A 15,289-nucleotide genomic window follows, 5' to 3' on the forward strand; every position below is an offset into this window, starting at 1 on the left:
ACAGCAGGATCCTCTATGATCCACCTCCCAGAATTCTGGAAATAAAAGCAAAAATAAACAAATGGGATCTAATTAAAATTAAAAGCTTCTGCACAACAAAGGAAAATATAAGCAAGGTGAAAAGACAGCCTTCGGAATGGGAGAAAATAATAGCAAATGAAGCAACTGACAAACAACTAATCTCAAAAATATACAAGCAACTTATGCAGCTCAATTCCAGAAAAATAAACGACCCAATCCAAAAATGGGCCAAGGAACTAAATAGACATTTCTCCAAAGAAGACATACAGATGGCTAACAAACACATGAAAAGATGCTCAACATCACTCATTATTAGAGAAATGCAAATCAAAACCACAATGAGGTACCACTTCACACCAGTCAGAATGGCTGCGATCCAAAAATCTGCAAGTAATAAATGCTGGAGAGGGTGTGGAGAAAAGGGAACCCTCCTACACTGTTGGTGGGAATGCAAACTAGTACAGCCACTATGGAGAACAGTGTGGAGATTCCTTAAAAAATTGCAAATAGAACTACCTTATGACCCAGCAATCCCACTTCTGGGCATACACACCGAGGAAACCAGAATTGAAAGAGACACATGTACCCCAATGTTCATCGCAGCACTGTTTATAATAGCCAGGACATGGAAACCACCTAGATGTCCATCAGCAGATGAATGGATAAGAAAGCTGTGGTACATATACACAATGGAGTATTACTCAGCCATAAAAAAGAATTCATTTGAATCAGTTCTGATGAGATGGATGAAACTGGAGCCGATTATACAGAGTGAAGTAAGCCAGAAAGAAAAACACCAATACAGTATACTAACACATATATATGGAATTTAGGAAGATGGCAATGATGACCCTGTATGCAAGACAGGGAAAGAGACACAGATGTGTATAACAGACTTTTGGACTCAGAGGGAGAGGGAGAGGGTGGGATGATTTGGGAGAATGACATTCTAACATGTATACTATCATGTAAGAATTGAATCGCCAGAATGCATGTAAGAATTAAAGATTAAAAAAAAAAATAAAGTTGGTTAAATGTGAACACCACCACAAATAATTTAGTGATGCCACAGAGAACGGCTGCTCCTAGGAGGGAGGCAGGTACAACTGCAGAGGAGAACACAGGGAAAGTAAGCAATCTGGGAGAATGCTTTCTCTCTTAAAACTGGATGTGGGATATAGAGGTGGTCACTATATCTACTATTCAACTTTTTCAGGTATCAGAAATATCACACACTATTTCTAAGAGAGATCGTCACCCCCATCTCGACGTTCTCTGAGATCTGAGTTAAGACCCATCCATGGGTCATCCTGACATGCATCTCTACATAATGGACAAGGCTGTCCAGTATTTCTAATTTGCTGTGATCAAGAATATTTTACCACTGGTGGAAACGCTTCTGGTACGAGGAGCCAGGAAACAAATTAAGGGACTGGAAAAGCTGCCATCACTTTCCTAGCTCTCAAACGACACATTAGAGCCTTTTAGGGTCCACAGACAAGGGCTGCATAGAAGAGGGCAAATCTATGTTCAATGCTTTAAACCGTCACCAGTATCACCTTAGACACAGCCCCTCATCCACGTAGGAGATGGGCATTTTTAGCAATGTCACCTTTGCTTCTCAATATACTTCTTTAAAAAAATAAATAAAACACCGTGGATAACAGGACCTCACATATACAGGCGTGTGTGTGGCAAAGATTCCTGGGGGCATGGGCTCCCCCAATTCCTGCTGCCCCCACCCCGACCTCTACCTCCAGCAGTTCGCTCCATCCTCCAAACCGAGGAAAGCAGGAAGTAGAAACACCAGGTGCTCCCAGAGGAGATGAGTCCTGCTCTCTGAGTCCCCGTGAGGAGGCACCAATGTCACAGCAGCTGAACCAAAGCTGTCGCAGGCACAAGACTGCCTTGGTGCTCCTGGGTGCCCAGGAGCCCTGAGCACTGCTCCTTCTAAACACGCTTCCAGGTGTGTCTGTCCCCTATCTCCCTCCTCCTCCGCCCACCCTATTCACTCACCCTCTCCTGGGCCTCAGCTTCCAAGGCATTAATAGCATCCTTTTTTAATGAGTCCCCATCTTGATCCAGAAGCTGGACCGCTCTGGCGTGAAGGCTACCGGACATCTCTCCCTGCATGTCCTGAGGACCCCATGGACCTCTGCAACACCGTCACCTCCCCAGTGTTCTTCCTGGATCCAGTCTCATCCCTTAGTCCTGTACCATGTCTGACTAAGCATCCTTTCCCCCTTGGCCTCTGTACCTGCTGGTCAGTCACCCCACAAACAGCCTCTCTCTAGTCCACTCTGGATCCTACCAGACCCTCCCCTTCTTCTCTGCCACATGCTGACTCTTGGCCACTGTCCAGGTCCAGGTTAGACCTCACTCCCTTCTGCCAGGACCACATCCCAAGTCTGGGTGGTGAGCTTCTTGGGCAGAACTTGGAGCCCGATGCCCCTTTCACAGGCAGTGACAGCCCTGTGCCCTGGGGGAGCCCAGCGAGTGGCTGTTGCTTATTTTCCTTTTTGCTCTGTCGCTGACACTGGCACAGTGCTAATGCAAAGTCCTCAGGATGTATTTCATCATCAGGAGAAGGAATGAAGGCACAGGACGGTGGGAGCAAAGCACGGAAGAAATCCAAGATGTTCCTTCAACTAAAGTCTGCTACCCTAACTCACTAAAAAAAACACCACTGATTATCATCATATTCTATATCTTACAGCTTGAAAATTGGACTGGATCAATGGAAAATCCCCACTGGCTCATGACGGTGACAAAAGCAGAGACGTTACTTTGCTGACAAAGATCCACCTGGTCTAAGCTATGCTTTTCCCAGTAGTCATGTACACATGTGAGAGCTGGACCATAAAGAAGGCTGAGCACTGAAGAACTGATGCTTTCGAATCGTGGTGCTAGAGAAGACTCTTGAGAGTCCCTTGGACTGCAAGGAGATCAATCAAGTCAATCCCAAAGGACATCAACCCTGAATATTCATTGGAAGGACTGATGCTGAAGCTGAAGCTCCAACACTTTGGCCACCTGATGCAAAGAGCCGACTCATTGGAAAAGACCCTGATGCTGGGTAAGATAGAAGGCAGAAGGAGGCAACAGAGGATGAGATGGTTGGATGGCATCACTGACTCAGTGGACATGAGTTTAAGCAAACTCCGGGAGACAGTGAAGGACAGGCAGGGAAGCCTGGCATGCTGCAGTCCATGGGGTTGCAAGGAATCAAACACAACTGAGCGACTGAACAACATGAGGGTGATTCCACAGCAAGGAAGGGTTGTTCTACTCTCCTACATGAGAATTTACATCTCTGAGAGGTCCAGAAGCTTTTTAGTCAAATCACAAATCCAAGTCTTTGGACACCTTTCGTGTGCACGCACGAGAAGATGAACTGATGAACTGGGACACAGTAAAGTTCTGGGTTCGGGTGAACCACAGTTGCAATAAGAATTCAGAAAAGGGGGGATTTAATACAGATTGAGATCAGAGGCAGGTGTAGGTTTCATAAACGCTGACACTTACACAAATTTGGGAAACCTTCTCTAAGAATAAGATGATACAGTTTGAATTTAAACTTAAGTATAGGCTCCATTAGTTTCATGCATGGTTAAGCCCACACTGAGTGGGAAGGTTCAAGAAATCAAACTTAAGAGAAAGAAAAGAATACATGATCTCGGTAAAAATCATATCACAAGAAAGGTACGGTACAAGAAAGAGGGCTTGGTGAGTATAAAATCTATGTGTTCAGTAGCTAGTCTTTCCTGGTGGCTCAGATGGTTAACAGTCTGCCTGCAATGTAGGAGACCTGAGCTCAATACCTGGGTTGGGAAGATCCTCTGGAGAAGGGAATGGCAACCCACTCCACTGTTCTTGCCTGGAGAAAATCATGGACAGAGGAGCCTGCATGGGACCACAGCCAGGTGCTATACGAGGCCCAAAGACACGCAGCTGATGGAAGATGTGATTCTTGCCTGGCACCGATCACTACCTAAGGGTTGATGTCTCACTTGCAGAGGAAGGGTGCAAACAAGAAGGAAGGACTTAACTAAATGTTAACCATCTCCAAGTGACAGTATCTGAAGCAGGTCTCTACACCCATCAACACTGTGACCTGGTTCTACTTCAGAACTTTCATCCCAATCTGAAATCCTCTTTGTGTATTGCTGGTCCCCCAGCTTGAAATACAGCCTCCAGGAGAGCAGAGGTGACTCCAAGAGGCTGTCTGAAGGCATGTGCAGAAGGCACAGTGAGAACTGAAAGGCTCTCTGATGGGGGTGGCGACCTGCTGGGTCTCTACTGAGACTGGGCCATAGGGTCAGACAAGTTTCTGAAGACCCTTAGGCTGCATCACAACTGTAGGTCCAAGGACTGGAAGCTCCCTCTTTTTTTTTTTTTTTTTAAATTTGGCTGTGCCAGGTCTTAACTGCAGCATACAGGAGCTTTAGCTGCAGCATGCAAACTCTCAGTTGCGGCATGTGGCATCTAGTTCCCTGAGTAGGGATCAAACCCGAGCCCCTACACTGGGAACGCCGAATCTTAGCCACTGGGTCACCAGGGAAGCCCCCTGGAAGCTCCCTCTTGAGTTCATTTTTCTTTGCTGTTGCTTTTGTTGTTGAGTCACTCAGTTGTATCCAGCTCTTTGCAACCCCATGGACTGTAGCCCACCAGGCTCCTCTGTCCTTCACTATCTCCCCGAATTTGCTCAAATTCATGTCTGCTGAGTCAATGAATTCATTTTCAGATCCTATTAAATTGATGCCTTCTTTTGTTGCCCCCATATGAAAGTTAAGAAACTCATAATATCTTGAAAATATCTCTAAGACCCAAAGTACTCAGCCTGATTTTGATTAGCAGATCACATTTTCTCATAGAAGCATCTCTGCTTCACTGACTTCACTCCATTTTTCTATTCTTCATCATAAGGAGAGAAAACTAACCTCAACTGAAGATGTATTAAAGAGCCACATATTTTCAATTAGACATTCATTTCATACTCCAGACCACTACACTACATGATTATCATCCCTACTTAACAGATAAGAAAACTAACCCTTAATCCTACTTCCTTAACCTTTTACATTTTATATTAATTTCCTAGGGCTACAAAAGTGGTAAGTGATGGATCAGCCATAGAGAAACCCAGACAAGGGTCTTTCCTCCACGCTAAGCATTCTCACAATCATTAGGACTATTTATTTCCAGTGTATTATCTTTATTAAGACACTAGCCAGTAGGGTTTCCCTGGTGGCTCAGTGGTGAAGAATTCGCCTGCAGTGCAGGAGACTCAGGTTTGAGCCCTGGGTTGGGCAGATCCCCTGGAGAAGAAAATGGCAACCCACTTCAGTATTCTTGCCTGGGAAATCCCGTGGACAGAGGAGCCTGGCGGGCTACAGTCCATTGGGTTGCAAAGCGTCGGACATGACTCATCAGCTAAACAACGACAGGAGTCTCTGTCTGTTAACTAGACACTTGTGATGTACCAGGTACTATGTGCAGTGCTTTGCACGTACTGCATCGTTTAACCCTCATAACCATGGGATCTCGGGAGAAGGCAATGGCACCCCACTCCAGTACTCTTGCCTGGCAAATCCCATGGACGGAGGAGCCTGGAAGGCTGCAGTCCATGGGGTCGCTGAGGGTCGGACATGACTGAGTGACTGAACTGAACTGAAATGAAAATTACATAGACGGGGGGGCCTGGTGGGCTGCCGTCTATGGGGTCGCGCCGTCTATGGGGTCGCACAGAGTCAGACACGACTGAAGTGACTTAGCAGCAGCAGCAGCAACCTCGGGATCTAAACATTACGGCCATTTTGTAAGTGATCAAATAGAGTCAAGAAGTGAAGAGACTTGACCCGCGTCACACAGTGACCACCCAGCAAGCCGAGGAGCCCATCCCAGGGCTGTCAGATTCCAAGACACATGCTGTTATTGCTGTTGTTTTAGCCACTTCCCAGGTGGAGCCAGCGGTAAAGAATCCGCCTGCCAGTGCAGAAGACACAGGAGAAGAGGGTTCAGTCCCTGGGTCAGGAAGATCTCCTGGAGAAGGAAATGTCAACCCACTCCAGTATTCTTGCCAGAAAAACTTCACGCACAGAGGAGCCAGGCGGGCTACAGTTCATGAGGCCACAAAGAGGAGCACACGACTGAGCAACTGAGCACAACTATTAACAGTAGCCTCTAGACAGTGCAGTTTCTTCTGCTTGTCTTTCAATATTATTAGAAAATATTTTACCAGGAGTATGCATTGTTCTTAATACCTGAAATAACAGAAAGGTTTTAACTGGAAGGATAAACAGGAATGAAAATCATTCCATCTTCTGAACATTTCATTTTCCACCCTAATCAGTCCAAAAGTAATAATTAAGCTTTGACTAAATATGATCACAAAAAATATGTCGTGAGTTGCCAAAATACCAATCGCTGAGAGGAACCAGCATTACATACAATTTCTGAAATTTTTTGGATTACTCTTTTAACAAAAGGTGATGTTCTTCCAATACACCCTACACTGATCACCAGATGAACACTGTCTTTCCTACTCCACTACTCTCAATGGCTCCCTAGTACCTAGCAAAGCGCAAAATGTTGTCTAGTCTCATATTCGCCGTACGGCCACACACTCTCCTGAGACTCATCTCCTATTACTCCGCAGGGTAAAGACTACATTCCAGTTACCTTGAGGCCTCCTAACTTTCAGAGTGTTCTATCTGGAATGCCTTCTCAATGACTAGTCAAAGTCCAACTATCTTCCAAGGACCCAAATGGAAAAGCCAAACTTGAAAATGAAGACCGGTCAATAGATTTTTCCTACAAAGGGATGCACCTCAGTTACCAAATACATAGAAGGGGGCATGTGAATAAGCACTGAATATCATAGAGTATTTTTTAAATTAGCGTAGCCAAGTGACAAACCCTACTTGATAAAATTCACGACGCTGTTAATTCTAAGAAATAACACAATACGTAGCACTCTGCCAATTAAGTGGTGACTCATATGTTGGAATTTTAATTTTCTAGTTATTTAGATAACTCTTTTACACTTAATTACATATTCTCTGCATGCACAAAGAGAAACAAAATAAACTAGCCAAGGTATTCAAAAAATTCTATTATAGGTCAAAATCCAACTTTCTCAAATTGCATGCTGATTCAGTTACCATGGTCTATGCCTTTACACAGTAAATACCACCTATGTTTCTTCATGGGTGATGCGCTATTTCTTATGCATGCTCCATTATGTCTCCAAGATTTCCTTCCAATCAACTGACACCCAATCTCCAATTTTTGATGTCTTCGTCTTTATCAATGAATTCAGTTGCCAGTTTTCTTTCTGCCATATGGCTGAGAGCAACTGTAAGACATATCCCAATTTCAGAGATGTGCAAATGTGGAAAAAAAAAAAAAAGGTTTGTTTTAGAGAAAGGATGAAATGTGGGGCTTGACTAAAACACAGAGAAAGTCACTACTGGAGAATGTAAATACAACATTTATAAAAAAATGACCAAAGAAGAGAGATCTACATAGATGGCTAATGGAAAGCTGTTATAAAGCTCAGGAAGCTCAGCTCAGGGCTCTGTGATGACCTAGAAGGGTGGCGATGGGGGAGTGGGGTGGGAGGCAGACTCAAAAGGGAGGGGATATATGTATGTATATATCCCCTCAAAAGGGAGGAGATGTGTATGCATATGGCTGATTCTTTTCACTGTACAGCAGAAACTAACACAACATCTTAGGGCAATTATATTCCAATAAAAACATTAAAATAAAAAATTTTTAAGGAGAAAATAGTTTCTCTCTTCTTAGTTCAACATCAAGATCAATATCATGGCCCAGCCCTCATTCAGCTTTTGTCTCCCTCCATCTGATCCTTCTCCCCTTCTTCTGAGTACATCTGCTCTACTGATGTCCCCATGACACCAATTAGAGATGGCAGAAAGGGAGGCAGGCTGCCTGCCCATCTTCTCTCAAAGAAGCCGTCCTTTTTTCTCACGGTACCTGCAGTATTCTCTTCTTGGATCAGACAAAACCTCTAGAACCTACCTAATCTGAGCTGTGGCCAGAGCAGCAAACTCGTTAGGAAGAGGACTGTGTGGTTAGAAACAATTGCATACAAGAGTCTGAACATTCTCATTTTTAAGGAAGTGGCCATGCTTTTTAAGCCTTGTCGACTATTTTTTAATAGTGAAGCATAAGTCACATGTGGCCTCACTTCTTAATCCAATTCCATAAATATTTACTCAATACCCTACGAGTTTAGACCTGTGCTGGTCTGGGAATGAAACTCCAAGCAAAAGGAAAATTAGTCCCTTCAAAGAACAGGCATTCATTCAGTTTAAGTGGAGAGAAAAAAACAGTGCATGAGGCAGAGGAAGTATCCCAACTGTTCTCTAGATTAAATACAAACCTTTCTGCTTTTTCTTTTCTTTTTTCAAGTCTGTAAGGAAGGGTTATAAGAACAGTGCATCAAAATGTCAGCCATCTAAAAATTAAGTTGTCAGCTTTTTCCTCTGTACTGCAAATTACCAAAGAATTAGGGGTTTGGCGCTAATAGAAGCTTACAACTGTGAAGTGTGCAATTTAGCCAATCATGGTTAAGTCTAAAAATGCAACACCAAAGACATTTCAACGAACTGAGCTGCAGTTCTGGTACTTAATTTCAACTTCTCTATTTGGGCTATCCTTCCTTTTTTGGGGGGGGGGGGTTTCCTTCCCTTTTGCATTGGCAATGTGTTCTGGACAGTGACACGGTTAAATAAGAACTGCTCACAGGTCCCACGTACATAATATTCTCACATGAGAAAAGGTCAGTCATCTTACTGAAGAGGTGGCAAGACCCCAGGCTGCAGCTGTTCTGTGGGTCTCCTTTATGCTCACATCACATTCAAGTCAGGAATCACCACAGGAAACTGATTTATTACAAATTCGGGTGCGGCCTGTCTGGGATCATCTCTGCACTAGAATGCTCAGTTCAGAGAATTCAAAAGTGATAAATTATAAAATTGTCTACACATAGACCAAAAACTTACACAGAAATCAATGACCCCAAATCACTGCAGGTTATCTTCTACACTTGTGAAACCTCTTGCTTTCTTTTCCCCATTTTTTTTTCTAATTTCCAATTGCAAACACATCACTGGAAAATACATCAGATAGAACACTGTCTACCCAGAAAGAGATTGTATCTCGACAGACACCACACCACACACTTTTGAAAGACAAGACTAACCACCTACACAAAGAATTTAGCAAGAATGCTACTTAGGTACAAAAAGAGTAAGAAATATACTGGCTCTATTCTCTGCATTGATAGATACCCGATAATTAAGTATGATTTTTCAATGGCCCTCCTAAAAAACTAACAATATTTTCCTTAATAGGAGGAAGAGTCAATCATTTCTACTACTGCACACACACACACATACACACACAAACGCTCTGCTTTCTTAATCTCTGAAACACACTTTCCCATGCAGGCTGGCATCCATATCTCATGCTTCAAACGATACCTTATGGTGCAGTTCAAGTTGAGAAAGGAGAGCCTCATTCATGGATCAGGCAAAGTTAACGCCGGCAGATGCTTCAGACCGTCTGGTGTTGCCTGCCCCACCCTTGTTTCCTTTGAGCCATAGTGATGTCACAACACCAGACAGGGCAGGGCAGTGACTTCACGGCTCCAGTCCCTGCTTCTGAGCACACAATTCTCTGCAGCCAAGAGGAATCAAATGAGAGCAGAGCTCTCCAGGAGTGCCTGCTGAATTCTCAACAAGCTAGCAGCTGTGTAGCCTTTCGAAAGAAAGATGCTGCAGTGATACCATCAGAGATCTCTCTAAAGGAAGCGGTGCCAGAGATAAACCTGAGTCATGGTTTTCCATAGTAAGTCTCTATTTCACAATAAAGCTGACATTCACAGGAAAACAATGGCTGGATCCTTAGAAGAGGCTGGGGAGGAAAGATGACCAAGGAACTCCAGGACTTAAGTAATCTCTCTCCATGAGAGTCAAATTCTCAAGGAAAAGAAACATGTCTTTATTTTTCAGCTCACTCTTGGAGTTCTATTTTACTGGAAAGGACATGAATTCTATTTTGTGAATTTTAAGACTTTTTTTTTTTTTTCCAAAAAATCACTAACTTAAATACCCTGGAAAGTATGTTCCTGCCATAATAATCCAACAAACTGTAAATCAAGGAAGGATTCACAAAATACTGACATCATAACATCTCTTGGTCCATGAACAGTTGCCTCCCTTCTCCTTCGGCAGCCCATTAATGCATTTGACCAATGTTTCAAGACCAATGTATGGACAAGAGAGCTTCTGATCAAGTTAAAAAAAAAAAAAAATCCCAGGTCTCCTATTTCAACACAATTCAAAGTTGGCCCAAGTCCAAGCACTGTACAAGAATTGACAAAACCTGCTTTTAACCTAAATAGCACTGGTACAGAAGAAATGACTTAAAAATGAAATGTAAACAGCTCACTGAGATACTGACCTTTGACCTCCATCTTCTCAATCCTTCAGCTCCAAGGGGTTTACACATTAAATAAAGCGGCCACTCTTTCCTACTGAGAAATCATTCAGAAAACACATTCTGCGCTGCCAAAATTATTTGCCTAAAGTGTATTAGCTCGATAAACTGCAGTAACTGGTGCATCTGGTATGTTGCTTTTCTAAACCACTAGAAAATCATAATGCAAATGAGACTATTTAGTATTCAGCTATTTTATTTTCATCAATGCCTTCTGAAATTAACAAATTAAAGTCAGGCTTCTCAATATGGAATTTATTTCCTCTCGAAATGACTTTGTTACTCCAACTAAAGTTTTCAAAGTCTGATACCAAAATTAACGTGCATTAAAAAAAAAAAGCTGTTTGATCCAAGATACGAATCACCTCCCATTCCCCAGAGTTTACTCAAACTCGATGCGCTTTTTCCTTAATAGGGCTTTTCTGCTCAATTTGCTGTATAATTACTGCGTCTAGGGTTCCCAGATGATAAATGGAGGTTTACCATTTTTGTTTGAGACATTAAAAATCAGTGTAAAATTCAAAAAGATTGTTTTTAGTGCTTGGTCTGATCTGATGGCTCTTCTACTAGGAAAGTTATTGCTACCAGGATAAACTCCAACGCACACCTGGCCGCCCCAGAGACCCTAAAAAGGACCCCCCCCCCCAAAAAAAAGGACGAGCGGGATATCTGCAAAAACAATTCCGCCAAACTGAGGTTAAAAAAAAAAAAAAAAAGCTGAAACACCAAGTTAAACCCGAAATGCAAGCGACGCGTGACAGGGCTGCCTGGCCCTCTCAGGATTTCTCAGGCCGGCCTCCAGGCGTAATTAACAACACATGTTCTCTTTATCTTTCTATGTGTTCTGCAACCATCTCAACTTTAACCCTGGGCTGGGACTGAAGGAGAAAAAAACCCTAGACAACTTGGGATCCGGCAATCTGGAAACCGAGGAGAGACGGCTCCCGCGGCGAAGGACCACAGGGGCAATAGAATAGGTAACCACACCCACCGCATTGCAGAAGCCGTGAACTTGGGGGGGGGGGGAGGAGGGGAAGGAGGGCGAGAGAAGAGGGGAGACCCCAGACGGCGGGGGGCCCCGCGGCAGGAGCCGGGAAACACTCGCCTGGAACTGGCGGAGACCCCGACTGCCGGGGTCCCGAGCCCCGCGCCCCGGCCTCCCCGCCCCCAGCCGCCGCAGCGCCGCCCGCGCACACGCCTCCCGGGGCAGCGCAGCCTCACGGACGCCAGGTGAGCTGCGCCGCCCCCGGGTCCCCGGCCCCGCAGGTGCCCGAGCACCCCCTACCCCAACTGCGCACCCCGTTAGGAGGACGCTGCCTCCTCCCCCTCCCCGGCCACCCCGCTGCAGCCTCCGCCGCCGTCCGGGGGCCGCCGCCCGCCCCACTTCGGCGAAGCGGACAAGTTACATAAAAGCGGCGGCCGCTTGGAGCGCAGATGCTTTTGTGCGAGCGCACCTTACCGGCCCCGCGCCTGCCGAGCCCCGCGCAGACCCTCCGCCGCCGCGCGCAGCGTTCCCCGCGCCCCGGGCGGCGCCGCAGTGTCGCCCCCGCCCCCACCCCACCCCGAGGGGTAACTCAAAACATGGCGCCCGGGACGGGGGGAGGGCTCGGAAACTGACGGAGCAGGGGCCAGCCGCCCCTCTCGGCCGGGGCTCCGGGGGAGGCCCCCCGGGCCGGAGGCCAGGGCTCGGGCCGCGCGCCCGCCCCGCGATGCTGCAGCGCAGGGCGGGCGAAGTGGGCACGTCCCCCGGCGCGGCGCCCCGGCTCGGCCAGGCTATTGGGAGGGGGTCCCCGCGGGGGTCCCGGCGGGCCGGGCGGGGAGGGTGCCCGGCTCCCGCGATTCGCGCGGCTGAGCGGCGCTGCAGCCACGCGCCTGCCCCCGGCCTCCGGCCAGCCCTGCGCCCCCGGCGACCCTGCACCTCCCTTGGACCCCGCAGCCCCGCAGGCAGAAAAGTTACCTGGGCTGGGCCGGGGGGCCCGGGCGCGCGGCGGCGGCGGCGGGGGGACCGGCTGGGGCGCGCGTCCTCGGCGCGGCGCGGCGCGGAGGCTCGGGCGTGGGGAGGCAGCCGCAGACTCGGGCGCTCGCCGCGCTCCCCACCCCCCTGGCAGGGGACTCGGGAGGCTCCGCGGGCTGCGGCGGGGCACACGCCCAGGGACGCGCCCGGCCCGGCTCGGCCGCGGGGGAGGGGGCGCTGGGGACTTCAGGGCCGTAGTGCCGCCGCCTCCGCCTTCTCCATCCCGGCGCAGGGTCGGGCTGGGGAGGACGCCTCCCAGACCGCTGCCAATCGCCTGAGCCTCCGCGTTTCTACTGCGATCACTGCCGGGCTCTCTATCCGCCCCCCCACCCCCACCCCTCCCAGACACCCCCGGGAGAGTGGGGGGAGGGCGTACCTGACCTTCAGGTGAGTTATTTACTGGCTTGGGGACTGCAGGTTCCCCCCCCCCCCCCCCCTTTTTGAAAGGAAAAAAAAAAAAAATCAAATTGGCGGCGTTTTGCATCGGGTAGGTGTCCCAGAAAGACTAAGTTAATGGAGAAGATCTGAATTAGAGGTTGAGGGAGGTTTCCTGTTTTTCAGGCAGCCTCTTGCTCCCCACCGTCTCCCCATCCCCAACCTAAAGCTGCAGTTACAGGTGGTCTTCCCGGCCTAATGGGAAGTCATAATTGATAACGCTTCCCACTGAAATGGCGCGGGGTTGGGGCGGGGGGAGGGTAGTGGTTTGCAGGCAAAAGAAATTATTGTATTTGTCTCGCAATATCACAGCCCTAGCCAAGTAACCAAGGCACATTTATTAAAATGTTAAAGGGCTTCTCCAAATACTTCTAGTCACCTTTCTGGGAGCTCACCGACTCATTCAGGGAGGGAAAAAATGGATTAACACAAGTACTGCGTTTACTATCGAGTGCCAGATACGTGGTGCACAGTTAAATGGCTGCGGCAGAGCTTCGAAACCGGGTCTGTCCGTGACCCGGTGTTTCCAGGACAGGGAAGATGGCAATAGAAAGGGGAGAGGGCTCTACAGTGCAGGGAACCATATTCAATGTCCTGTAATAAACCTGATGGAAAAGAATAAAAGGGAGGGGCATTTTTCAGACTGTATTAGAGACAAGAGTTGGAAAACTGTGGTTCCTGTGTTTCTGTGGTGTTTATGGGCCTGCATTCTATAGGTTTGCAGCTATGAGAAATTTTGAGGAAGAAAATGTGACTTGAGTCATGTCACAGGAAAAATATTCTGATAACACTGCAAATACTAGAAAGGATGGGCAGACAGGAGGTGAGTATGGCATTGTTCCAAGGACCAGAGATAAAGACCTGAACTGTCTTTTAAGTGACAGACAAAGGTAACTGTTCAAACACTGGTTGTGTTTGGTGATGACCTGTGTTCATTTCCTATGGGGGCCACAAGAGTGTTCAGAGATATATATACACATATATGTAACATCTGTGCATATATAGCGGTGTGTGTTGCATATGAGATCTGTGAATAAAGAAAGGATTTCTTTTCCTATTTTATATATGCACACTAAACCACTTTCCTTTAAAGTGGACTTGAACAAATTGTATTGTTTACAGTATACACTGCATTGGCATTATCACTGGAGATACAGATGGTTTCATATTTTCATTCATTTTATTGCAGTATTTTTGCTTTTTTTTTTTTAATTGAAAGTGAACCGCTTTCTCCCTGACTGATGAATCTTGGGTCTTTCTAGTGATGGAAAAAATCAGCAATAGTGTATGAAGGTCTATTTTCTTGGGAGAAAATGTTCAAATACTAAACATTAGTTTTAAAAGTTAGAAGTACCTAACTATTCTTCCTAATACTGCATGAATTCAAAATTTGGAGTAAAAACCATACTGCTTCCTAGTTTAATAGTTAACCTGGGAAGCGATTATTATGAAACTGTTTGGGCTTGACCAAGGCTCTATGGTATTCTTCTTTGTTTTTCCTAGGACACATGTGGAGAAAAAGAAAGGCCAAACAAAAATTCAGGAGCATCACAGAGCTAGCTCATCAGTACTTGCTTGTATCTCTGTAATAAACACTCTTCTTTCTACCTTGTGAATATCATGCCAAAGCCGCTGCTAGTCATCTGTCTCCCCACAGTGCCTCACTGGGTACATTGCAAGCAAGCAGTGAACACTTTTGCTAAATGAATAAATGGACATGGAATAAAGAACTAAGTTGTCACTTGGACGGTTCTTTTTCCTCACAAATAAAGGACTATTTCCAAAATGCTTATGTTTCAAAAGCACTTCAGTTCAGTCGCTTAGTCGTGTTCGACTCTTTGCGACCCCATGAATCGCAGCACGCCAGGCCTCCCTGTCCATCACCAACTCCCGGAGTTCACTCAGATTCACGTCCATCGAGTCAGTGATGCCATCCAGCCATCTCATCCTCTGTTGTCCCCTTCTCCTCCTGCTCCCAATCCCTCCCAGCATCAGAGTCTTTTCCAATGAGTCAACTCTTCGCATGAGGTGGCCAATAGGGTTCCACAAAATAAAAAGACGCTATCACATATTAATGTTGTTTAGTATCTGACTCTTTTGTGACCCCATGGACTATAGCCCACCAGGCTCCTCTGTCCAGGCAAGAATACTAGAGTGGGTTGCCATTTCCCAACCCAGAGATCAAACCCATGTCTCCTGCATGGTCTTTACCACTGAGCCATCAGATATTAACACCTGCTGAGTAAAAACAATAATGTAAAGATTACACTTAGGAATTATAACTCTCTT

At 46.4% G+C, this 15,289-nt stretch overlaps 1 protein-coding gene and 1 long non-coding RNA gene across 40 annotated transcripts in view; one reads left to right on the forward strand and one right to left on the reverse strand.

The window, feature by feature from the left end:
- EPB41L3 (erythrocyte membrane protein band 4.1 like 3) overlaps nt 1-15,289 on the reverse strand; it is a 227,463-nt gene that overhangs the window by 126,472 nt on the left and 85,702 nt on the right. The window contains exon 1 of one of the 38 annotated variants that reach the window (XM_060405435.1): nt 12,509-12,862. The exons of the other annotated variants lie outside the window; for them this stretch is intronic. The gene's annotated coding sequence lies outside the window, so the exon portion shown is untranslated. Of the gene's footprint in view, nt 1-12,508; nt 12,863-15,289 lie in introns of those variants that run through there. 38 annotated transcript variants of the gene reach the window in all.
- LOC105604471 (uncharacterized) lies at nt 11,469-14,730 on the forward strand. 2 transcript variants are annotated; one of them, XR_003586709.3, is made up of 3 exons: nt 11,469-11,781; nt 13,717-13,823; nt 14,504-14,730. It is a non-coding gene; the product is annotated as an uncharacterized LOC105604471 (long non-coding RNA). The 2 variants fall into 2 exon arrangements; XR_003586708.3 differs by having other exon boundaries at nt 11,469-11,528.

Source organism: Ovis aries, chromosome 23 (genome assembly GCF_016772045.2).
Source record: "Ovis aries strain OAR_USU_Benz2616 breed Rambouillet chromosome 23, ARS-UI_Ramb_v3.0, whole genome shotgun sequence".
NCBI classification, from domain to species: Eukaryota; Metazoa; Chordata; class Mammalia; order Artiodactyla; family Bovidae; genus Ovis; species Ovis aries.